Raw genomic sequence first — 13619 nt, 5'->3', positions numbered from 1 at the left:
CCTATTAAAGTTTGCATTAGTAGCAACTCCCATGTTTGTAGTACTTTACAATTCACAAACTACCCTATTGTTTCAGTTTAATTTTCACACTGTAGGGACCAGGGGAAAAATTCCCCTCTGCCCTCTAAAGGGTCACTAAAAGTCACTGACAACAGGAAAATTAATAGGAGAAAAGGCATACAAATGTATTTGATCATAGTTGTATGTGACATGGGAGCCATCAGAATGAAGACCCAAAGATACAGAAGACGCTGCCCATTTTTATGATCAGGTTGAAAGTATGGACAGCTGTGTAGAAATGTGATGGACAAAAAGGGATGATCTAATGCTCACAGACTGGGGAACCGGAGCCAGGCCTGTCTAGTTTCTTCTTGGCCTCTCTGTGCAGCATTCCTTCCTTCTGGGTATGGAGCAGGGCCCTCTCTGGAATGAAGATCTAATAACCTACAATTAAATAAGACAGGTCAGATAACTTCTTTAAGGCCAGTTTTTACACAAAAATGCCAGTGGGGGCTAGAGAGGTAGGGTTAGAGTAATATTTTTAGGTTTTATGGCACGCTTTGAGAGAAAAGGGGTTCTGGTTTCTATGATCTCGCTTGGAGATGAGAGCTTCTAGTTTTCTTTCTTTTTTTCTTTCTCTCTCTCTCTCTCTCTCTCTCTTCTTTCTTTCTTTCTCTCTCTCTTTCTTTCTCTTTTTCTTTTCTTTCTTTTCTCTTTCCCTTCGTTCCTTCCTTTCCTTCTTTTTTTTTAGACAAGTCTCAGTCTGTTGCCCAGGCTAGAGTGTAGAGGCACGATCTCGGCTCACTGCAACCTCTGCCTCCCTAGTTCAAGTGAGTCTTGTGCCCCAGCCTCCCAAGTAGCTGGGATTACAGGTGTGTGCCACAATGCCCAGATAATTTTTGTATTTTCAGTAGTGATGGGGTTTCACCATGTTGGCTAGGCTGCTTTCAAGCTCCTGACCTCAAGTGGCCCATCAGCCTTGGCCTCCCAAAGTGCATGCATGAGCCATCCTTAGCCACAGGATAAGGTCAGAGAAAAACTTTTGCTTCTGAGGCCTTCATTTTGGGGTATCTTTTTCTGAGATCTTACAACACAACATCAGAATAATGTTACTGTACACCCATGTGATAGATGAGGATATTGAGGCTCAGAGAGGTAAGGTGACTAGCTTGGCAGCTACCTACCCTGGCAGGAAGTAGCAGAGCGAGAACTTCACCTATGCTTCACCAATTTTAACTCCAGTACTTACCTAAGAACTTCCAACAGATGTTCCCCTGAGGTGAAGACTGGTTTCCAGAATTCCACTCTTCTACAAGCCTGAGAAAATTCTAATTGCTTGATCTTCAGAACTCAGGAAGACCTTTTTTGACTGTGGTTTGTGTCCTGGCCAAAAAAAGCATTATTACAGGAGCAGTTTGCAGCATGCCCTAACCAAACCAGGAAGAGCTCCATCACAGGTTGATAAATAACCCTGCTTCCATGAAGGAGAGATGATTCCAAAGAAAATAAACATACAGCAAATTGCTCCTTGTTGTAGGAAACTTCCAGTGTATGGGCATAAGAAGAAGCATTTCCTAAGGAAGGAAGAAAATGGTGTTGGGGGATAGGAATATAAAGTATTATGAAAAATAACTAATAAGAAATAGGGAAGGAGCAACATTCAGGATGGAATCATTTGCAAAAAGAAAAAGTAGAGTATGGTCCAAGGGAAAGGCCATTCAATTCAGAAATAAATATTCATTTAACAATCCAAAAGTAAAAATGAAGAAATTCAAGGCTCTGAAATAAATTAATGTGCATTGAATCCCATGGGGTTGATTGTGCCATGGGAGACACCAATGACAAGAGAGGAAAGTAGTGGTCATTACACATTTATTAGTTCTTGCTGTGTGCCAGGTGCTGTCCTGTGACTTTAAAGATATAATCCCGGCCAGATGCGGTGGCTCACCCCTGTAATCCTAGCACTTTGGGAGGCCAAAGCAGGTGGATCATGAGATCAGGAATTCAAGACCAGCCTGGCCAATATGGTGAAACCCCATCTCTGCTAAAAATACAAAAACTAGCTGGACATGGTGGTGCGTGCCTGTCATCTCAGCTACTCGGGAGGCTGAGGCGGGAGAATCACTTATACCTGGGAGGTGGACGTTGCAGTGAGCTGAGATTGCACCACTGCACTCCAGCCTGGGCAACAAGAGCGAAACTCCGTCTCAAAAAAAAAAAAAAAAAAAGAAAAGAAAAGATATAATATATAATCCCATTAAATGTGCACAATGATCTTCTTAGCATTTTGCAAACTGCACAAATGAGAAGCTAGGGCAGGTCACTTAGCTAGTTGGCGATGAAGGTAGAATTTGAATCCAAGGCTCTTGAGCTGAAAATCTTCAACCCTATCTTTTATCACCTCCTGGAGAGTTGCCTGCTTCAATGACTTAAACTTTACATGTTTAGTATTCAGATTACTGCTTAAATCCAATGAATTCTACAGTGATCCTAGCAAATGTATGTGGAGTTGAGGTGGGTGTACAGGAGGATTCTCTGGATAAGAAATGACAGAAACACAACTTAAACATTAGCTTAAACTTAAGCTAAAAGGGAATTTTTGGTTTTAATTTTTGGTTTTAATTTTTAATTTGGTTTTAATTTAATTTTTCTCACTATATTGCCCACGCTGGTCTCAAACTCCTGAGTTCAAGAGATCCTCCCACCTTGGCCTCCCATGTAGCTGGGATTACAGGTATGAACCATTGCACCCAGCTCAAAAGGGAGATTTTTGGCAGCAGGCTGAGGTGGCTTCCAGAATGAAGAGTGAATTTGACAGCTAAGCCTTGGGAGGTCAGGAAACAGAGAATCTCTGAGATTTCAGCTCCTGGAATCAGGAATTTGAAAGCTCTCAGGACCCTCCCACTTCTCACCCTATTTCTCTCCTTGGGTGGGCTTCTTCTTCTGTTGCAGGAGGGCTCCTTCATGGGGTAACGGATGGCCTCTGATAGCTCTGGACTTCCAGCCAAGCAAGCAACTTCATAGAGCAGGGGAAAAAAAGCCCTCTTTTTTCCCAGTTTATTTTCCTCTTTTTTCCAAGTGAAACATTTTGAAGGGAGGAACCATGATTGGTCCAGCTTGGGTCATGTGCTCAACCATGGGCCAATGACTGTGGTCCTGGGGAAGAGGTTCTATGATGTCACCCTCCCCACATACTAGGGTCACATGGGGTTTTGATGGAGCCTTTCCCAGAAGGGAGCTGCTGTTCTGAATAGTCAAAACTATAAGTGTCCATGAGAAACTGGACTACCACCAAGAAAATTACAAATATCAGAAGAGATGCAAAAAGAGGTAAGATCAAACAGTGTGGTAGCAGAATAAAATGCTCAGTAGACTTTGGAAACACTGTATCATGAAAACAGGATTTAAGCATAGGGAAAGGAGATTTATTTAACAATGTAGGGGGCATAAAAAGCAATTTAAGAGATGAATTAGGATGCCGGTTCTGAAACCTCCAAATAGTTCTACTATGAAGGGAGATGCATAACAGGGTTCGTGCTCCTAGTTTGTGCCTACTAAATATTAATTCATTTTGATGGCAGGTTTTATTAAGAATTATTGCTTAGAGCACTTACATATTTATAACATATTTTAGCAGAGTAATTTGCATATGTAAAGCTCTGCATAAATGTAAACGATAATAATGACAGTGTTGTTGGGCTTATATTGACTCTTTCATACATGCATTTGTTCATTCATCTCTTGTCTACCAACTGAGTGGATACTATATTCCAGGCACTCTCTTGGACACTCCTAGCTTCTGCCCTCAAGATGTGTCTTAGTTTGCTCTGGCTGATATAACGAAATACCATGGATTTGATGTTTTAAACAATAGACATTTACTTCTCACAGGCCTGGAGTCTGGGAAGTCTAAGATCCAGGTGCTGGCAGGATGAGATCATGGCAAATTCAGTGTCTGATCCTATCATGGCGATACCATGCTTGATATGGTTTGGTCCTGTGTCCCCAACCAAATCTCATCTCGAATTGAAATCCCCACGTCAAGGGAGGGACCTGTAATCCCCACGTGTCGAGAAAGGGAAGTGATGGATAATGGGGGCAGTTTCCCCCATGCTGTTCTCATGACAGTGAGTGAGTTCTCGTGAGATCTGATGGTTTTATAAGGGGCTCCTCCCTTATAAAAGGGAGCTTCACGTGTAAGCTCTCTCTCCTGCTGCCTTGTAAAGAAGGTGCCTGCTTCTTCTTCTGCCATGATTGTAAGTTTCCCGATGCCTTCCCAGCCATGCAGAACTGTGAGTCAATTAAACCTCTTTCCTTTATAAATTACCCAGTCTCAGCCGGGGCAGTGGCTTACACCTGTAATCCCAGCACTCTGGGAGGTGGAGGCGGGCAAATCAACTTGAGGCCAGGAGTTTGAGACCAGCCTGGCCAACATGGTGAAACCCCATCTCTACTAAAAGTACAAAAAATTAGCCAGGCATGGTGCTGAACACCTGTATCTCAACTACTCGGAAGGCTGAGGCATGAGAATTGCTTGAGCCTGGGAGGCGGAGGTTGGAATGAGCCAAGATTGCACCACTGCACTCCAGCCTGGGCAATAGAGGGAAAACAAAATTTTATTTTATTTATTTATTAAAAATAAATAAAATAAATTATCCAGTCTCAGGTATTTCTTTATAGCAGAGTGAAAACGAGCTAATACAACCCTCACGACCTAATTACCTCCCAAAGGCCCCACCTCCAAATACCATCACACCAAAGATTAGGACTTCAACACATGAATTTTGGGAGGATACAAACATTCAGTCCATAGCAAGGTGCTTAGAGTACAGAGGGGGAGACAGAACTACGAACAGATTATGTCTAGATAGGTCTATAGTGGACACTGTGGTGCACTGCCCAGATCATCACTTCAAGATGGAGACACTCTTCCTCCCTATGCAGACTTGCCCATTAAAGACTTACAAATGAGTCCATCCCCAGGAATTGCCCTTGGCTGAAGGGAGCTGTTTTCCCCAAGGTTAATGCCCCTTCCTGGGATTGGGGCAGTCTGCATCCAATGACTGGCCAATGACTGGCCATTGAGGGAGTACCAATGCCAGTCTCCTTGTCTCAACCCGGAGTAAACACTGAAAGGTTACCCAATCAGCTGAGGCCTCTGCTGCAATTGCACCACAGTTCAACTCTTCCTTTACCCAGTTCTGCTTCTCTCACTCCCTTATAGGTGTTGTTCCTGAGAACACGCTCCAAAAAAACCTGTCTGCATATAAATCTCCATCTCTGAGTCCATTTTACAGGGAACCCCACCTAAGACAAGATGTAGCTTAGAAAATTATTACTAGGAAAAGCTGTTGTATTCACAGGTTGCCAGAGCCTACTTTCCAAATAGAAAACAGTAGTTACCTTGGAAGAAATCTTTGGAGAAGAATCACCAGGATGGCTTCTCTACATTGTATAAATACAGGGAAGAAGGCACCCATTGCCCTGGATAAAGAGGGAACAGAGTATTTGTAGTGTGAGATAACCTGGCCCTCTCAATTGTCCCAGTGTACAGAGCTGGTCTGTTGGGGAGAATGTGGATAATTCTGCGTACAGGACCAGAAGCTTCCTGGGAGGGGAGGAATGGAGACCTGGAACCCTCTCCCTTTTGAGGTTTATATAACTCCTCTGATAAATGGGGCAGTCCCAGTTGAGGTCCCCTGGTGAGAAAAGAGAAAAAGGCTCCAGAGAGGAACTCACTAGAAGCAAAGGGGAAGTCCCTGGGAAGCCCCTCATGTCCCAGTCACCCTGGTGTGAAAGTGGGCTTTGGGGAAAAGAATGATCATAAGATTGTAAGTTAAAGAGCCAAAGAGGTAAAGATTTCTAACAAGACAACACTGGGATCACCTTCCCTCCAAGGACCTCTTGACCAGTGAGGAATATTAACTTGCACGACTCTCATCTCAGCAGCAGCCAAGCACATACTGGACTACAAAACCAACTTTTTTTTTTTTTGAGACGGAGTCTCGCTCTGTCGCCCAGGCTGGAGTGCAGTGGCGCAATCTCAGCACACTGCAAGCTCCGCCTCCCAGGTTCACGCCATTCTCCTGCCTCAGCCTCCCGAGTAGCTGGGACAACAGGTGCCTGCTACCACGCCCGGCTAATTTTTTTTGGTATATTTAGTAGAGATGGAGTTTCACCATGGTAACCAGGATGGTCTCGATCTCCTGACCTCATGATCCGCCCACCTCAGCCTCCCAAAGTGCTGGGATTACAGGCGTGAGCCACCGCGCCCGGCCCAAAACCAACTTTTAATACCAGAACTGTAGAGTAGTAACAGAATCAACCACAATGGGAAATATGGGCCTACTGGAAACTGGTGAGAATTTCCAGTTCTATTTCTCTAATGTGAGCCACTAGAGTTTCCATAAATTGGTGAAGGGAGGCTGTTAACAATTTATCTAACACTCAAAAGGAATGTGATTTTATTGGTACTTTAATCTGATGAAGGGGGTCATATGGTTACAAGTAATTCCAAAACAAAGTGAATAGTACATTAGGAAGAGGAATGGCTGGGCACGGTGGTTCATGCCTATAATCCTAGCAATTTGTGAGACTGAGGGAGGTGAATTGCTTGAGGCTAGGACTTTAAGATCAGACTAGGCAACATAGCAAGACTGTGTCTCTAAAAAATATTTTTAAAAAATTAGCCGGGTATAATCGTGCACACCTATGGTCCCAGCTATTCAGGAGGCTGAGGTGGGAGGACGGCTTGAGCCCAGGAGTTGGAGGCTGCGATGAGCTGTGATTGTGCCACTGCACTCCAGCCTGAGCAACACAGTGAAACCCCTCCTCAAAAAAAAAAAAAAAAAAAAAAAAAAAAAAAAAGAAGAGGCATGACTACTGCCAAGGAGGAAATCTTCCCAGAGGATATGAACCAAGCTAAGTCCTGCAGGCTTAAGAGGAGTCCCCAGGGGGATGATGAGGTGTGGCCATTCATCAGAAGGGCATCCTAGACTTTTCAGGACCAAAGCACAGAGGTGAGAAGAAACACCGTCCCCTGTAAATAATCTACATGGATCTAGAGCCCAGGAGGCACTGTAGGCAGGATGAGATCAAGAAGGCCCTAGCAGCCATCATCAGACATGTAAACTTGATTTCCATGACCCTGGAGACCGAGGCCTGAAGGATAAGTAAGGGAATGAAGAAGGCCCTGCTGGGATCGAGGTAAATCTGTCAAACTGAGTCTATTCCCAACTAAAGGAAGTAACCGTCCCCCAGCTTCTGCTAGTTGTTGCCATGGAGGGGTGCAGACCCAAGGTTAGCAAATCTTCAAAATTGTCAAGAAAAGCTGGAATTCCCAATATTTATAAGACAGACCCAGATTTTTTAAGTTGGCGATTATTCCAAAAACCACTGAGGGGGCTAAACAAAACACCTTTAGTTGCAGTCAAGGGCCTCCAGCTCACCACCTCTGCTAGACTGAAGGGAGCTCTCAGGCACAGAAGTGGAAAGCTCAGATTTGCATATTAAAAGTCACTCTCAGGCAGTATGATTAGAGAGAGTAAGAGACTAGAGACAGGCAGGCTGGTTAATTCAACAACAGACTTTTTGAGACCTCTGTGTGTGACAAGAGCTGGAGTCACAATAGTGAGATTATGGAATCTCAAGTCTGGTGTGGGAGACCAACATAATGAACAGTCCCACAAATGTGTAATCACGTACTACGAGTGTACTCCAGGGAACAAAAGAGGAAAGCCCAAATTGTGGGGAAATATGGAAAAGAACAGATTAAAGAGCTATTTTGGAAGTCTGGCAACAACTTAGATCGGGGAGAAAAGAAAGGGCATTTCAAGGTCTTACCCGGGTGAGTGGGTAGATGCTGTTGTGGAAAGAAGCAGAAAAAAAGGGCATGGGAAATCCTGTCATTATTTAGAGTTACATAAACAGAGGAAAATGTGGTTTAAACAGATGATGCAAAGGAATGAGTGAAGTCCTACATTTTCATTTTTGTCCCTCTTATGGAGGCTTCCAAGCTGCCATATTTGCTTCTTTCTGGAGATAAACCCACCCTGCCCATCTCACAAGGCACTTGTATTAGTCAGGATTCTCCAGAGAATCAAAACCAATAGGATCTATGTTCATATCTACATCTATATTTATTTATTTGTTATAAGGAGTTGGCCCACATGATTATGAAGGTTGATGAGTCCCCAAATCTGTAGTCAGCAAGCTGGAGACCCAGGAGAGCCAAAAGTGTGGTTTGAGTCTGAACGCTGGCAGGCTAGAGACGCAGGACAAGACAGCATTTCAGTTCCAGTCTGAAAACAAGAAAAAAAGCCAATGTCCCAGCCTGAAGACAGGCAGGAGGAGTTTTCTCTTGCTAGTGGGAGGGTCAGCCTTTTTGTTCTATTCAGACCTTTAGCTGATTGGATAACATCCATTTGTATTGGTGAGGGGGAGTCTGCTTTACTCCACCTACCAATTCAAATGTGCATCTCAAGCCGGGTGTGGTGGCTCACTCCTGTAATCCCAGCACTTCGGGAGGCCTGAGGCAGGTGGATCGCTTGAACTCAGGAGTTCAACTCCAGCCTGGTCAACATGGTGAAACCCGTCTCCACAAAAATACAAAAATTAGCCAGGCGTGGTGATGTGCGCCTGTAATCCCAGCTACTCGGGAGGCTGAGGCAGGAGGATCACTTGAACCCAGCGGGCAAAGGTTGCAATGAGCCAAGATCACACCACTGCACTCCAGTCTGGGCAACAGAGCCAGACTTGTCTCAAAACAAACAAACAAACAAGAAAAGTTAATTTCCACCCAAAACACCCTCACATACACCCCCAGAATACTTGACCAAATGTCTGGGCCATCATCTTCTCTCTCACGGGCTACTGTCATGATCTCCTAACTGGACATGATGCTGTCTGTGCTAGTGATTTATCTGTGATCTTCAAGATATCCTTCTATGCTCTTCTCTGTAACCCTGGGATTGGGATAATGCAAACTAAATCACTCCACCTCTCAGTTAGCTGGCTTCCTGTTCGGTTTTCCAATGTGAGGCATTAGGAGGAGATGAGAAAGCAGAAGGAAAGAAGGGACTTCTACCTTGTTTTCCATTTCCTGTTTTTAATTTTACTTCAGTAGCAGCACATAACTGGCACTAGCTCCAGTTTCTGAGTATTCTCAGTACCAACCTTGCTGTGCCTCCCCTCAACCCCCAGGTGCCAGCAGCAGCCATGCCACACCCCCTCACCTGCTGGGCTGCACTCCAGGGAGGTCTGAGTACCTGCAGAGCCACGCCGCTTTGGTGGAAGCACCAGCCAGACAGCAACCCCCTCATTAGAGATCTGAGCCAGGCAGAGCCGCCCTCAGAAATCCAAGCACCAGCCACGTGGGGCCCCTCCTCCAAGCTCCTCAGTACAGGCAACTCCACCTGTTCCCTCCTGTTCCTCAGCCTTGGGAGCAAGAGCTGCTTCCTGCAGTTATTAATCCCTAGGTTACCTAGCCTCTTCCTTTTTTCTTTCACTCTTTCAGCCTTCTAATGCCTGTGATGCCAATTCTTGGTATTTACTAAAATACCTACAGTGTTTTCTGTTTCTGACTGGCCAATGGCTGATAACTCTTTTAATCCATTTTCCATTTAGCAGACTTTTGAAATCAATTTTCCATTTACCAGTTATCTTTTGAAAATGTGGCTCACTCCCCAGCTATACTAGTCAAGGTGCTGGGTTTCAAACAACAACTTCTGGCTAATGTTTAAACGGAGAAGGGATTTATTGAAAGTGACTAGGGAGCTCAGAGAATCAAGAGGAAGACTGGAGAACAAAGCACCAAGTAAGGCTGTCACAGCAAAGCTCCCAGCACGGCTTGCTATGCCACTGATACCATACTGCAGGAGACATATGGGCAGTCAGGTGTCCGTGGACATTGGTTGCCTTATGCTGGACTCTGCTGCCACAGCACACTCATTCCTGGGCGCTCCTGACCCCACCACAGCCACCCTATTAATTTCTAACTCACCTTACGTCTTGGAAGATGATCTCACAATTCAAAGTCCCACGCAGGAGCATCTGATTGACATTCTAAGTGCCAGGGGAGGGGGAGAGAAACCATCTTTTCTATTCAATTCTAAGTTGTGGCTTCAGTAGTGGAACTGATGCCTGATGTGCCATAAGTTTTGTGATTCCCAAAAATAAGAAGGGCTTTTCAACACCCAGGGTGATGATGATCCAGTATGTTGTCTAAAACCATCCAATAGCTTCCCCTCTCACTTACAGTAAAAGTCCCAGAACTGGCCTTGATGTCTGCTATGATCTGGCACCACCTAACTTTCTGACCTCATCTCAGGCCAATCTTCCATGCTCGTGTTTCTGTCACATGGGGTTTCTGTCTGTCCCTTGAGCATGCCATGCTCACTCTGACTCCAGGGAATCACTGTTCCCTCGTTCTGAAGGATCCTTCTTGCTTCCAAGCATCGCTCAGATACCTTCTCCTCAGTGAAACCTTCCTAAGGAAGCCTCTAGCACATTCCTCTTCTCTTTGTAGCACTTGTTTGCTGTGTTGATTTGTTTTTGTTTTCTTGTGTGTTGATTTGTTAATTAGCTGCCTCCCCTGCCTGGAATGTCAAGTCTGTGATGTCTATTCATTGCTGCTGCGTCCCAGCACCTGGAAGAGTGGCTGGCTCTGGGCAGGTGCTTACTGTTTTTTGAATGAACAGACAGCTAGATGGCTCAGTTCTGTTTATTAAAGAGTCCTACTTGATAAAAGAAAAGCAAAGCAATGTTATAATGAAAACAACGGCAAATTAGATTCCATTTTTTAAATGGATGCTTTTTAAAATAATTAACTTTAGAACGCATCCATGACATTTCTTTTGGAGGTTTCACTAAGGAGTTAGGGCTTTAAGGTGGACCCTAATGAGGCTGTTTTAATCTTTGGGAGAGACTATGGTTTCCTTCTCATGGCCACCAGCTAGCAGTCCTCCATTTTATAAATTAAAGCAGAAGGTAAGGTTTAGGTAAGGAAAGCCACAAAGCATACCACATTCATACTGAGTATGAGTTTAATTTTTTTTTTTTTTTTTTGGCTTTTTGTAGTTTGAGTTTTTTTGAGACCGAGTCCAGGCTGGAGTGGAGTGAGGTGATCTTGGCTCACTGCAGCCTCCACCTCCCAGATTCAAGAGATTCTCCTGCCTCAGCCTCCCATGTATCTGGGATTACGGGCACGCACCCCTACATCTGGCTAATTTCTTTTTATTTTTTACAAAAAATATACAAAAAAAGAGATGATGTTTCACTGTGTTGGCCAGGCTGGTCTTAAACTCCTGACCTTAAGTGATCCACCCACCTCAGCTTCCCAAAGTGCTGGGATTACAGGCATGAGCCACCATGCCTAGCCTTATACTCATACTGAGTATGTAAGAGGCCATATAGCATAATTGTTGTTAGCATGAATTTGGGTGTTTGGAGGCAACAAGGTTGGTACTGAGAATACTCAGAAGCTGGAGCTAGGGCCAGTTATGTGCTACTACTGAAATTTTTTTTTTTTTTTTTTAGAGATGGACTGTCACTCAGTCACCCAGGCTAGAGTGCAGTGGTGTGATCTCTGCTCACTGTAACCTCCGCCTTGCAGGTTCAAGCGATTCTCCTGCCTCAGCCTTCTGAGTAGCTGGGATTACAGGTGTGCACCACCACGGCCGGCTACTTTGTTTATTTTTTAGTAGAGACAGGGTTTCGCTGTGTTGGCTAGGCTGGTCTCGAACTCCTGACCTCAGGTGATCTGCCTGCCTTGGCCTCCCAAAAAGCTAGGCGTGAGCCACTGCACCTCGCCTGAAGTCTTATTAGCTGTGTGTTGTTGGCTCTGACCTTGGGCAAGCCACATAACCTCTCTTTGCTTCAATTTCCCATTTGCAAAATGGGAATAATAACTGCATGTACACATAGGGCTGTTATGAGGACTGAATGAGTCAGTATATAGAAACCACAAGAAAAGTGTCTAGCATATAGTTACCTTTGATAAGTATAAGTAATATAAGCATAAGCCAGTATTATGGTTTGGATCATATTTGTATGTTGATAAGAGCAACTTCAACAAGATAAAAGTTTATATATCTTTCAGGGGCCAGGTGCGGTGGCTCACGCCTGTAATCCCAGCACTTTGGAGGCAGAGGTGGGTAGATCACCTGAGGTCAGGAGTTAGAGACCAGCCTGGTCAACATGGTGAAACCCCGTCTCTATTAAAAATATAAAATTAGCAGGATGTGATGGCAAGTGCCTGTAATCCCAGCTACTTGGGAGGCTGAGGCAGGAGAATCGCTTGAACCCAGGAGGCAGAGGTTGCAGTGAGCCAAGATCAAGCCATTGCACTCCACCCTGGGCAAAAAAGTGAAACTCTGTCTCAAAAATAAAATAAAATAAAATAAAATAAAGTTTATATATCTTTCAAATAAAAGAAGTCAGAGCTAGGCAGCCCAGGTCTGGTATAGCAGCTCCTTGGTCACTGGGGGCAGAAGTGCCGTCTTCCTCCACCCCTCCACCACCATTGAATACATGCTTTATATCCTCAAAGTTCAGGATGGCTGCCAAAGCTCACATCTGCATTGTAAGCACCGGAAAGTAGGATGGGAGAAGGGTAAATAAGGACATACCTCTCGGCCACATCAATACTCTATAAGAAACCTTCCCATGGGGCCCTGGATAGTTCTTTCATTTGCATCTCTTTGGCTACAACTTAGTCACATGGCCACACATAGCTGCCAGGGCTACTGGAAAATGTATTTTCACTGGATGTGTACGCTGCAAATAAAGCTGGAATTCCATTACGAAAGAAGAAAGGAAAAATGGATATGGGCCTTTTGCAGTTATTTAACGCCTCCAAATTTTAGTTTTTTCCTTTTAAAGTGGGAACAATAGTACATGCCTCATACAGCTGTCTGGAAGATTACATGAAGAAAGCTTAAAAACTGCTAGCACAGCCATGACACACACTAAGTAAATATTAGCTGTTATCACAAGAAGGAAAAAATGTATCTCTGCATGCTTTTCAAAATAAGATACACAAAACCAAATGGAACAAAAAGAAGAAAAAATATTCCCACACAAAATGCTGAGTAACTTCAGAGAGAAACCTACTCTATCTATGGGTTTCTTCCACCTTTTTGTTGCTTTGGCCTTCTTTATCTCAACTGACTCTCAGCTGACAAAGTTCCAGTTTTAAACATCATATCACCCTGCTTTGCTGCTTACAAAGGGCCACTGTGTCTGGGTGGGCCACCTCAAACTCACTGTTCTGGATCTTTCCAGTCTCGCCCACCACCAACTGCTGTCCAACTGTGACCAGTGTTCTCATCCAGTGGTTCATAAACCCGGCTGACCTTAAGACTCACTTACCTGAAGAGTTCTGTAAAAATACAGACTCCAAGTTCCCACCCCAGGAATCAGCCCGAAACATTCCCCTACAACCGCTTCAGCTGTGTCAAACTGGCTTGGAGTTTTCTTGGACTAAGTGACTCAGCAACTTGAATGTTTATAGAGTACAGACAAATATATCTTGTAACACAAACTAAGTGTTACCAGGAGCCAGGCACTGATCTAAAGCACTTTACATGGACTAACTCATTTAAGTTCTATTATTCCCCTTT

The 13619-nt window shown here is 44.3% G+C and overlaps 1 long non-coding RNA gene across 1 annotated transcript in view; it reads right to left on the bottom strand.

Moving 5' to 3' along the window:
* Positions 1-228: 228 nt before the first annotated feature.
* The window catches only part of LOC140712232 (uncharacterized), an 80932-nt gene continuing 67541 nt past the window's right edge, over positions 229-13619 (bottom strand). The window contains exons 3-4 of the long non-coding RNA XR_012093735.1: positions 1250-1383; positions 229-444 (exon numbers count right to left, since the gene is read on the bottom strand). This is a non-coding gene — a long non-coding RNA (uncharacterized lncRNA). The remainder of the gene's footprint in view (positions 445-1249; positions 1384-13619) is intronic.

This window comes from Chlorocebus sabaeus, chromosome 8, assembly GCF_047675955.1.
Source record: "Chlorocebus sabaeus isolate Y175 chromosome 8, mChlSab1.0.hap1, whole genome shotgun sequence".
NCBI classification, from domain to species: Eukaryota; Metazoa; Chordata; class Mammalia; order Primates; family Cercopithecidae; genus Chlorocebus; species Chlorocebus sabaeus.
Note: the sequence above shows the minus strand (reverse complement) of the source record. Positions and strands in the feature narration are given on the sequence as shown.